Here is a 10,056-nt window from a genome sequence, read left to right on the forward strand (position 1 = left end):
CGGCTTGTAAGCCTCCCCCTTTTTCCTTCAAACATAACGATGGTCATTAGGGCCAAACAGTTCTATTTTTGTTTAATCAGACAAGAGGACATTTCTCCAAAAAGTACAATCTTTGTCATCCCGTAGTCTGCAAACCGCAGTCTGGCTTTTTTATGGTGGATTTGGAGCAGTGGCTTCTTATATGCTGAGCGGCCTTTCAAGTTATGTCGATATGGGACTCGTTTTACTGTGGATAAAGATACCTTCGTACCTGTTTGCTCCAGCATCTTCACAAAGTCCTTTGCTGTTGTTCTGGGATTGATTTGCACTTTCGCACCAAAGTACGTTCATCTCTAGGACACAGAACGCGTCTCCTTCCTGAGCGGTATGACGGCTGCGTGGTCCCATGGTGTTTAAACTTGCGTACTATTGTTTGTACAGATGAACATGGTACCTTCAGGCATTTGGAAATTGATCCCAATGATGAACCAGACTTTCGGTCTTGGCTGATTTCTTTTGATTTTCCCATGATGTCAAGCAAAGAGGCACTGAGTTTGAAGGTAGACCTTGAAATACATCCACAGGTTCACCTCCAATTGACAATTAGCCCAACAGAAGCTTCTAAAGTCAAGACATAATTTTCTGGAATTTTCCAAGCTGTTTAAAGACACAGTCAACTTAGTGTATGTAAACTTCTGACCCACTGGAATTGGGATACAGTGAATTATAAGTGAAATAATCTGTTTGTAAACAATTGTTGTAAAAATTACTTGTGTCATTCACAAAGTAGATGTCCTAACCAACTTGCCAAAACTATAGTTTGTTAACAAGAAATTTGTGGAGTGGTTGAAAAAACGAGTTTTAATGACTCCAACATAAGTGTATATAAACTTACGACTTCAACTGTACATATATTTATAACACGTTTTAATATCATTTCTTATTTGAGTGGTCATGCCATCATTGGGTATCGGGCAGTCCAACGTTAATCCACATTTATATCATTACTGGGGTTGTCTTGCATATGGATTTCAAACTTGAGGGAGTTTTACTGAACATTACACATTAACCAATATGCTCAACTTCATGTGTTTACTTTACAACCAAAGTGATAATGACAGAGGAACTGAGGAGGCCTAATAAACTCTCTCTGTATTTGAGCCTGACCCGCAAAGAGACACTTTGGGGACAGAGGAAGAGTGTGGAGGGAACACAGTGTCCTGTGAAATCTGGCAGATGAGGATGACGTTTAACAACCAGCTGAATACAGTGGATCTGTACACCCTCATCAACACACCCACCAACATCCCCAAGATCAGGGAGGGACGACTGGCAGCACAGGTACACACACACATGCACCCACACACGCACGAACACACGCACACACACAAAACCGACAGGGACTCACAAAAAGGTGTATGTGATGGTGGTTAATAATACATGTATTACATCAGGGATCATCAATTAGATTCAGCTGCGGGTCGATTTTTTTTCTTGAGAGGATGGTTGGGGGTCCGGAACATAATTTTCAAATAATTTGTAGACTGCAAATTGACTGCAAGAAGCCCAGATATAATACATAATATTTTACTAACACATGATAATGTCAAACCTTGCTTACATCTGTATATGATCACGTGCCTCTCTCTATTATACGTGGGAGTACTTGGGAACGGATCTCCCAGATTAAAATCACTTGGAGCTGATTTCATGGTGCTTTTACAGTTTGTTATGTCCAACAATGAAAATTCAACAAAATTAGTATTTTTTTGGCTCAGAAAACTTGGGGTGGGCAAATAAAACTGCCAGTTCTGTATTACATGATAACAATAAACTGATCAGATGTTTATTGTACCCTTACAGTTCTGGGCAACATATGTACCATGTGAGACTCAGTACAAAGATGCCGCCAGACAAATTCTTGAGCAGATAGTCGTCATCCACAGAATGTGTATGAAATACACAGAAGCCTTCATGTTTGCTTCCAGCAGCAAAGGTGAGTCATCTACCAAAACAAAATGTGATCAAAGGTTATACAGTAAGGGCTCTATTCAATATCTAAAGCGGAAGTGTTGTAGATTCCGCAATATACATTTCAAGGTATTTTCCGATTGAGCCAAACATGCAGCGTTTACCGTGAACGCGGTCTCCGCTAAACTTCAATCACACCGTAGAGCTGAACTTCCGCGATATAGATTGAATGGAGCCATACATTTGGTTATGAGAATGAACCCCCCCCCCCGTTTTTTAGAACACTCCACTGTGAAATACCATAGATAGCAAAGTTGTATTCACTTCCCACCTGTATTATCAATCATTTCTTTTACCACAGATATCGTGGATGCCTTTAGTCAGAACAGGACAGCCAGTCTGATCGGGGTGGAAGGATGACACTCTTTGGACAGCAGCCTGGGTACCCTGCGTACCATGTACCACCCGGGGGTCCGCTACCTCACCCTCACCCACAGCTGCAACACACCATGGCGAGTAGGCTCTGCTACCCTGCTGACGACAGGGCCACCCTGGTCTGAGGACTAGGTGCCACAGATTATACTCAGTAAGTGACAAGGTGCTCAACATTTTTTTCCTAAGATTCCTAAGTTTGTTAACACTTTACACACCATATGATGCACTCTCAAAGAGCACATACAGCGAAGATAAAAATGACAAGAATGCATATGAATGAGACACAACAGGTAACAGCTGAAACTGCTGTTAAGAGACAAATAAAATACTGTATTTCACAGAATTCTGTGGTGGGGGAAATAGGGGATTCCTGTCGTCACCTGTTTCAGAGGTGTCATATTCTGGGCGAGTCGTCTAAACAGATGGGCCTGCTAATCACACCATGGCCCTGGACAGACTACAGAGCCTAGTGAATCCCTCAGCTCCTCACTGATTCATATCATATTAGCAGGATATAGGAAAGTGGAAGAGAAAGATGTCTTCCAGAAGCTGGCCGGGTATTTTACTGTGGTTGTGTGTGTTTTCCCCCCAGGGCAGACAATTGGCTAGTGGATTCGGGAGCCAAGCCATGAGCGCAGCACAATGGACTGTCTGAGTTTGGAAAGGTTAGTCTATCACACTGAGTCACACACACACACTTTGGAAATACCCAATCATATCATAGGTCAAATATACTATACTATTTGGCACAGCTTGTAATACTTCTTCTTTTGAGTTTATTTGGAAATCAGATATAAATGCCTGTCATAAACATAGGTATTCCAAGTAAATGTTTTAATCAAATGGGCAATTCCTCAGAAACTATTGGGTTACCCTCAATACTTATTTTCATCTACAGCTTGCCTTCATTTATGTTATAGCAGTATTATATCACCGGTATAAAACACACTGGATGAAAACATGTACATTCTCTTGACAGACTATCCAAGCTACAAACCATATCATTAGGTTTGAAAGGCTGAATGAATCACATATAATTGTCTCGAAAACACCAGTAGGGTGACACAGTAAGAGGGTAATTTCCCCCAGTCCTGGCAGAAACATTCATTACGGTTTTTCACCCGACAGCAACTGGTATTTGAGATGAACTGCATTGGGATGTTGATTGACTTGGCCCACGTGTCAGAGAAAGTGATGAACCAGGTTCTAGACCTGTCCAAAGCGCCAGTCATCTTCAGTTTTATTTATTTTTTTATTTCACCTTTATTTAACCAGGTAGGCTAGTTGAGAACAAGTTCTCATTTGCAACTGTGACCTGGCCAAGATAAAGCATAGCAGTGTGAACAGGCAACACAGAGTTACACATGGAGTAAACAATTAACAAGTCAATAACACAGTAGAAAAAAGGGGAGTCTATATACATTGTGTGCAAAAGGCATGAGGAGGTAGGCGAATAATTACAATTTTGCAGATTAGCACTGGAGTGATAAATGATCAGATGGTCATGTACAGGTAGAGATACTGGTGTGCAAAAGAGCAGAAAAGTAAATAAATAAAAACAGTGTGGGGATGAGGTAGGTGAAAATGGGTGGGCTATTTACCAATAGACTATGTACAGCTGCAGCGATCGGTTAGCTGCTCAGATAGCACATGTTTGAAGTTGGTGAGGGAGATAAAAGTCTCCAACTTCAGGGATTTTTGCAATTCGTTCCAGTCACAGGCAGCAGAGTACTGGAACGAAAGGCGGCCAAATGAGGTGTTGGCTTTAGGGATGATCAGTGAGATACACCTGCTGGAGCGCGTGCTACAGATGGGTGTTGCCATCGTGACCAGTGAACTGAGATAAGGCGGAGCTTTACCTAGCATGGACTTGTAGATGACCTGGAGCCAGTGGGTCTGGCGACGAATATGTAGCGAGGGCCAGCCGACTAGAGCATACAAGTCACAGTGGTGGGTGGTATAAGGTGCTTTAGTGACAAAACGGATGGCACTGTGATAAACTGCATCCAGTTTGCTGAGTAGAGTGTTGGAGGCAATTTTGTAGATGACATCGCCGAAGTCGAGGATCGGTAGGATAGTCAGTTTTACTAGGGTAAGTTTGGCGGCGTGAGTGAAGGAGGCTTTGTTGCGGAATAGAAAGCCGACTCTTGATTTGATTTTCGATTGGAGATGTTTGATATGAGTCTGGAAGGAGAGTTTACAGTCTAGCCAGACACCTAGGTACTTATAGGTGTCCACATATTCAAGGTCGGAACCATCCAGTGTGGTGATGCTAGTCGGGCATGCGGGTGCAGGCAGCGATCGGTTGAAAAGCATGCATTTGGTTTTACTAGCGTTTAAGAGCAGTTGGAGGCCACGGAAGGAGTGTTGTATGGCATTGAAGCTCGTTTGGAGGTTAGATAGCACAGTGTCCAAGGACGGGCCGGAAGTATATAGAATGGTGTCGTCTGCGTAGAGGTGGATCAGGGAATCACCCGCAGCAAGAGCAACATCATTGATATATACAGAGAAAAGAGTCAGCCTGAGAATTGAACCCTGTGGCACCCCCATAGAGACTGCCAGAGGACCGGACAGCATGCCCTCCGATTTGACACACTGAACTCTGTCTGCAAAGTAATTGGTGAACCACGCAAGGCAGTCATCCAAAAAACCGAGGCTACTGAGTCTGCCGATAAGAATATGGTGATTGACATAGTCGAAAGCCTTGGCAAGGTCGATGAAGACGGCTGCACAGTACTGTCTTTTATCGATGGCGGTTATGATATCGTTTAGTACCTTGAGTGTGGCTGAGGTGCACCCGTGACCGGCTCGGAAACCAGATTGCACGGCGGAGAAGGTACGGTGGGATTCAAGATGGTCACTCCTCTGCCTACGCTGTGTGCCCACACAAGAGGAACGTGCCTGACGACGTCCTGAGGAAGGTGCTGAGTGAAGGGGGAGAGGGGCAAGGGGATAGTGGATTACAGAATATATATGAGGAACTTAGTCATTCATTCCCCTTAGACATCATCCCTTCCCTGAGGAGGGTGATGAGTCAGGGGAGAAGGGTGAGAGACGAGGGAACAGAGAATTGGGAGTTTGGTAGTGAGAGGACAAGTACTAGGGGAGCAGGCAGATTGAGGGGATTGGATGCTGAGGAGGGTGAGTTGTATAAAGGAATTAGACCTGAGAGTGTTGGTGAGTGGACATATGATAGGATTAAGGGGTATGTGACAGGGGGGATAAGGAGAAGAACATGGATTGAGAAAACAGACAGAGAACAGAAAATGGGTTAAGAGTGAACAGGAGATGTCTGGGTATATAGACTGAGGGCAGGATGAGAAAGGGCTAAGAGGAAGGTTGAGACAGGTTGTTTTAGGCAAATACCAAGAAAAGTAAGCAATAAGACTCCAAAAGAAACGTGGTAATGTCTACAGTGATATTAAAACTACAATGATATCAAAAGGAAGTTAGAAAAGCCATCAGATCTTTCCAATACTTTGGAAAACAGACACAAACTAAAAGCAGGTTTTCATCAAGGATCTCTCTGTACTTTGCTCCGTTCATCTTTGCCTCATTCCTGACTAGTCTCCCAGTCCCTGACGCTGAAAAACATCCCCACAGCATGATGCTGCCTCCACCATGCTTCACCGTAGGGTTGGTGCCAGGTTTCCTCCAGACATGATGCTTGGAATTAACACCAAAGAGTTCAATCTTGTTTCTCATGGTCTGAGTCCTTTAGTTGCCTTTTGGCAAATTCCTAGTGGGGTTTCATGTGCCTTTAACCGAAGAGGGGCTTCCGCCTGGCCACTAAATCAAATCATAAATCAAATCAAATTTTATTTGTCACATACACATGGTTAGCAGATGTTAATGCGAGTGTAGCGAAATGCTTGTGCTTCTAGTTCCGAAAATGCAGTAATAACCAACAAGTAATCTAACTAACAATTCCTAATCTACTGTCTTATACACAGTGTAAGGGGATAAAGAATATGTACATAAGGATATATGAATGAGTGATGGTACAGAGCAGCATAGGCAAGATACAGTAGATGGTATCGAGTACAGTATATACATATGAGATGAGTATGTAAACAAAGTGGCATAGTTAAAGTGGCTAGTGATACATGTATTACATAAGGATGCAGTCGATGATATAGAGTACAGTATATACGTATGCATATGAGATGAATAATGTAGGGTAAGTAACATTTATATAAGGTAGCATTGTTTAAAGTGGCTAGTGATATATTTACATCATTTCCCATCAATTCCCATTATTAAAGTGGCTGGAGTTGAGTCAGTGTCAGTGTGTTGGCAGCAGCCACTCAATGTTAGTGGTGGCTGTTTAACAGTCTGATGGCCTTGAGATAGAAGCTGTTTTTCAGTCTCTCTGTCCCAGCTTTGATGCACCTGTACTGACCTCGCCTTCTGGATGATAGCGGGGTGAACAGGCATTGGCTCGGGTGGTTGATGTCCTTGATGATCTTTATGGCCTTCCTGTAACATCGGGTGGTGTAGGTGTCCTGGAGGGAAGGTAGTTTGCCCCCGGTGATGCGTTGTGCAGACCTCACTACCCTCTGGAGAGCCTTACGGTTGAGGGCGGAGCAGTTGTCGTACCAGGCGGTGATACAGCCCGCCAGGATGCTCTCGATTGTGCATCTGTAGAAGTTTGTGAGTGCTTTTGGTGACAAGCCGAATTTCTTCAGCCTCCTGAGGTTGAAGAGGCGCTGCTGCGCCTTCTTCACGATGCTGTCTGTGTGAGTGGACCAATTCAGTTTGTCTGTGATGTGTATGCCGAGGAACTTAAAACTTGCTACTCTCTCCACTACTGTTCCATCGATGTGGATAGGGGTGTTCCCTCTGCTGTTTCCTGAAGTCCACAATCATCTCCTTAGTTTTGTTGACGTTGAGTGTGAGGTTATTTTCCTGACACCACACTCCGAGGGCCCTCACCTCCTCCCTGTAGGCCGTCTCGTCGTTGTTGGTAATCAAGCCTACCACTGTTGTGTCGTCCGCAAACTTGATGATTGAGTTGGAGGCGTGCGTGGCCACGCAGTCGTGGGTGAACAGGGAGTACAGGAGAGGGCTCAGAACGCACCCTTGTGGGGCCCCAGTGTTGAGGATCAGCGGGGAGGAGATGTTGTTACCTACCCTCACCACCTGGGGCGGCCCGTCAGGAAGTCCAGTACCCAGTTGCACAGGGCGGGGTCGAGACCCAGGGTCTCGAGCTTGATGACGAGCTTGGAGGGTACTATGGTGTTGAATGCCGAGCTGTAGTCGATGAACAGCATTCTCACATAGGTATTCCTCTTGTCCAGATGAGTTAGGGCAGTGTGCAGTGTGGTTGAGATTGCATCGTCTGTGGACCTATTTGAGCGGTAAGCAAATTGGAGTGGGTCTAGGGTGTCAGGTAGGGTGGAGGTGATATGGTCCTTGACTAGTCTCTCAAAGCACTTCATGATGACGGAAGTGAGTGCTACGGGGCGGTAGTCGTTTAGTTCAGTTACCTTAGCTTTCTTGGGAACAGGAACAATGGTGGCCCTCTTGAAGCATGTGGGAACAGCAGACTGGTATAGTGATTGATTGAATATGTCCGTAAACACACCAGCCAGCTGGTCTGCGCATGCTCTGAGGGCGCGGCTGGGGATGCCGTCTGGGCCTGCAGCCTTGCGAGGGTTAACACGTTTAAATGTTTTACTCACCTCGGCTGCAGTGAAGGAGAGACCGCATTTTTCCATTGCAGGCAGTGTCAGTGGCACTGTATTGTCCTCAAAGCTGGCAAAAAAGTTATTTAGTCTGCCTGGGAGCAAGACATCCTGGTCCGTGACTGGGCTGGATTTCTTCCTGTAGTCCGTGATTGACTGTAGACCCTGCCACATGCCTCTTGTGTCTGAGCCGTTGAATTGGGATTCTACTTTGTCTCTGTACTGACGCTTATCTTGTTTGATAGCCTTACGGAGGGAATAGCTGCATTGTTTGTATTCAGTCATGTTACCAGACACCTTGCCCTGATTGAAAGCAGTGGTTCGCGCTTTCAGTTTCACGCGAATGCTGCCATCAATCCAAGGTTTCTGGTTAGGGAATGTTTTAATCGTTGCTATGGGAACGACATCTTCAACGCACGTTCTAATGAACTCGCACACCGAATCAGCGTATTCGTCAATGTTGTTATTTGACGCAATATGAAACATGTCCCAGTCCACGTGGTGGAAGCAGTCTTGGAGTGTGGAGTCAGCTTGGTCGGACCAGCGTTGGACAGACCTCAGCGTGGGAGCTTCTTTTTTAAACTTTTGTCTGTAGGCAGGTATCAGCAAAATGGAGTCGTGGTCAGCTTTTCCGAAAGGGGGGCGGGGCAGGGCCTTATATGCGTCGCGGAAGTTAGAGTAACAGTGATCCAAGGTTTTTCCGCCCCTGGTTGCGCACTCGATATGCTGATAAAATTTAGGGAGTCTTGTTTTCAGATTAGCCTTGTTAAAATCCCCAACAACAATGAGTGCAGCCTCCGGATAAATGGTTTCCAGTTTGCAAAGAGTTAAATAAAGTTCGTTCAGAGCCATCGATGTGTCTGCTTGGGGGGGGATATATACGGCTGTGATTATAATCGAAGAGAATTCTCTTGGTAGATAATGCGGTCTATATTTGATTGTGAAGAATTCTAAATCAGGTGAACAGAAGGGTATGGGGATGTGTGTGTGTGTGTGTGTGTGTTATAAACAAGGTGCCTTGGCATTGTGTCCATTTCAAGCTTTAAACAACAATTAAACCGCCATCTAAATAATGTTTCTCAGCCTAGTTTCCTATTTAGTTCTCTTTATATGTACAGGCACAGAGCTTCCAGATGGCTCCAGCCTAAGGATTTGCAGTGCATGTACACCTGGGGAGATTAGAACCCCAAAGAAAAGATCCTAAAGGTAATTTCAGATTCAAGTTTATCATGACAGCCACTTTATGAAAGGCCTTTACTTATGGCTAAACAGCTTCTACACAGCTTATTAATTAATGCTGTGGGATCAAATTTGGTGTTTCGAGGAGGGCTTAAACAAATCTACAGTGAAACAAACATGTACACTTTACACAGACCACAGTAACATGACAGAATTTGTGCAAATGCAACGATAACACACAAGTACTCCACCAAATGACATGAATACAAAAAACAATCCCGCACAAAACAAGGGCGGGACAACCTACTACATATAATGACACTAATTAAACTAAAATACACACAGGTGAAACTAATAAGACAAAACCAACAGACAAACGAAAAAGGGATCGGTAGTGGCTAGTAGGACGGTGACGACGACCGCCGAGCACCGCCCGAACAGGCAGGAGAGCCAACCTCGACGGAAGTCATGACAGTACCCCCCCCTGACACGCGGCCCCCGCAGCGCGCCGCCACCTTCCTCGAGGATGACCCGGAGGACGAGGTGCTGGGCGATCCGGGTAGAGGCGGTGGAAATCTCTCAGGAGAGAAGGGTCCAAAATGTCCCCCAACGGAATCCAGCATCTCTCCTCCGGACCGTACCCCTCCCAGTCCACGAGGTACTGTAGGCCCCTCATCCGGCGTCTTGAATCCAGAATGCCCCGAACTGTGTACGCCGGGGACCCCTCGATGTCCAGAGGGGGCGGAGGGACCTCAGGCACCTCACCTTCTTGCAGGGGACCAGCCACCACCGGCCTGAGGAGAGA

The 10,056-nt window shown here is 45.3% G+C and overlaps 1 pseudogene; it reads left to right on the forward strand.

Moving 5' to 3' along the window:
* Nucleotides 1-509: 509 nt before the first annotated feature.
* On the forward strand, nt 510-9,220 carry LOC135553041 (dipeptidase 1-like; annotated as a pseudogene).
* The last annotated feature ends 836 nt before the right edge of the window (nt 9,221-10,056 follow it).

This window comes from Oncorhynchus masou, chromosome 2 (genome assembly GCF_036934945.1).
Source record: "Oncorhynchus masou masou isolate Uvic2021 chromosome 2, UVic_Omas_1.1, whole genome shotgun sequence".
Classification (NCBI taxonomy): Eukaryota; Metazoa; Chordata; class Actinopteri; order Salmoniformes; family Salmonidae; genus Oncorhynchus; species Oncorhynchus masou.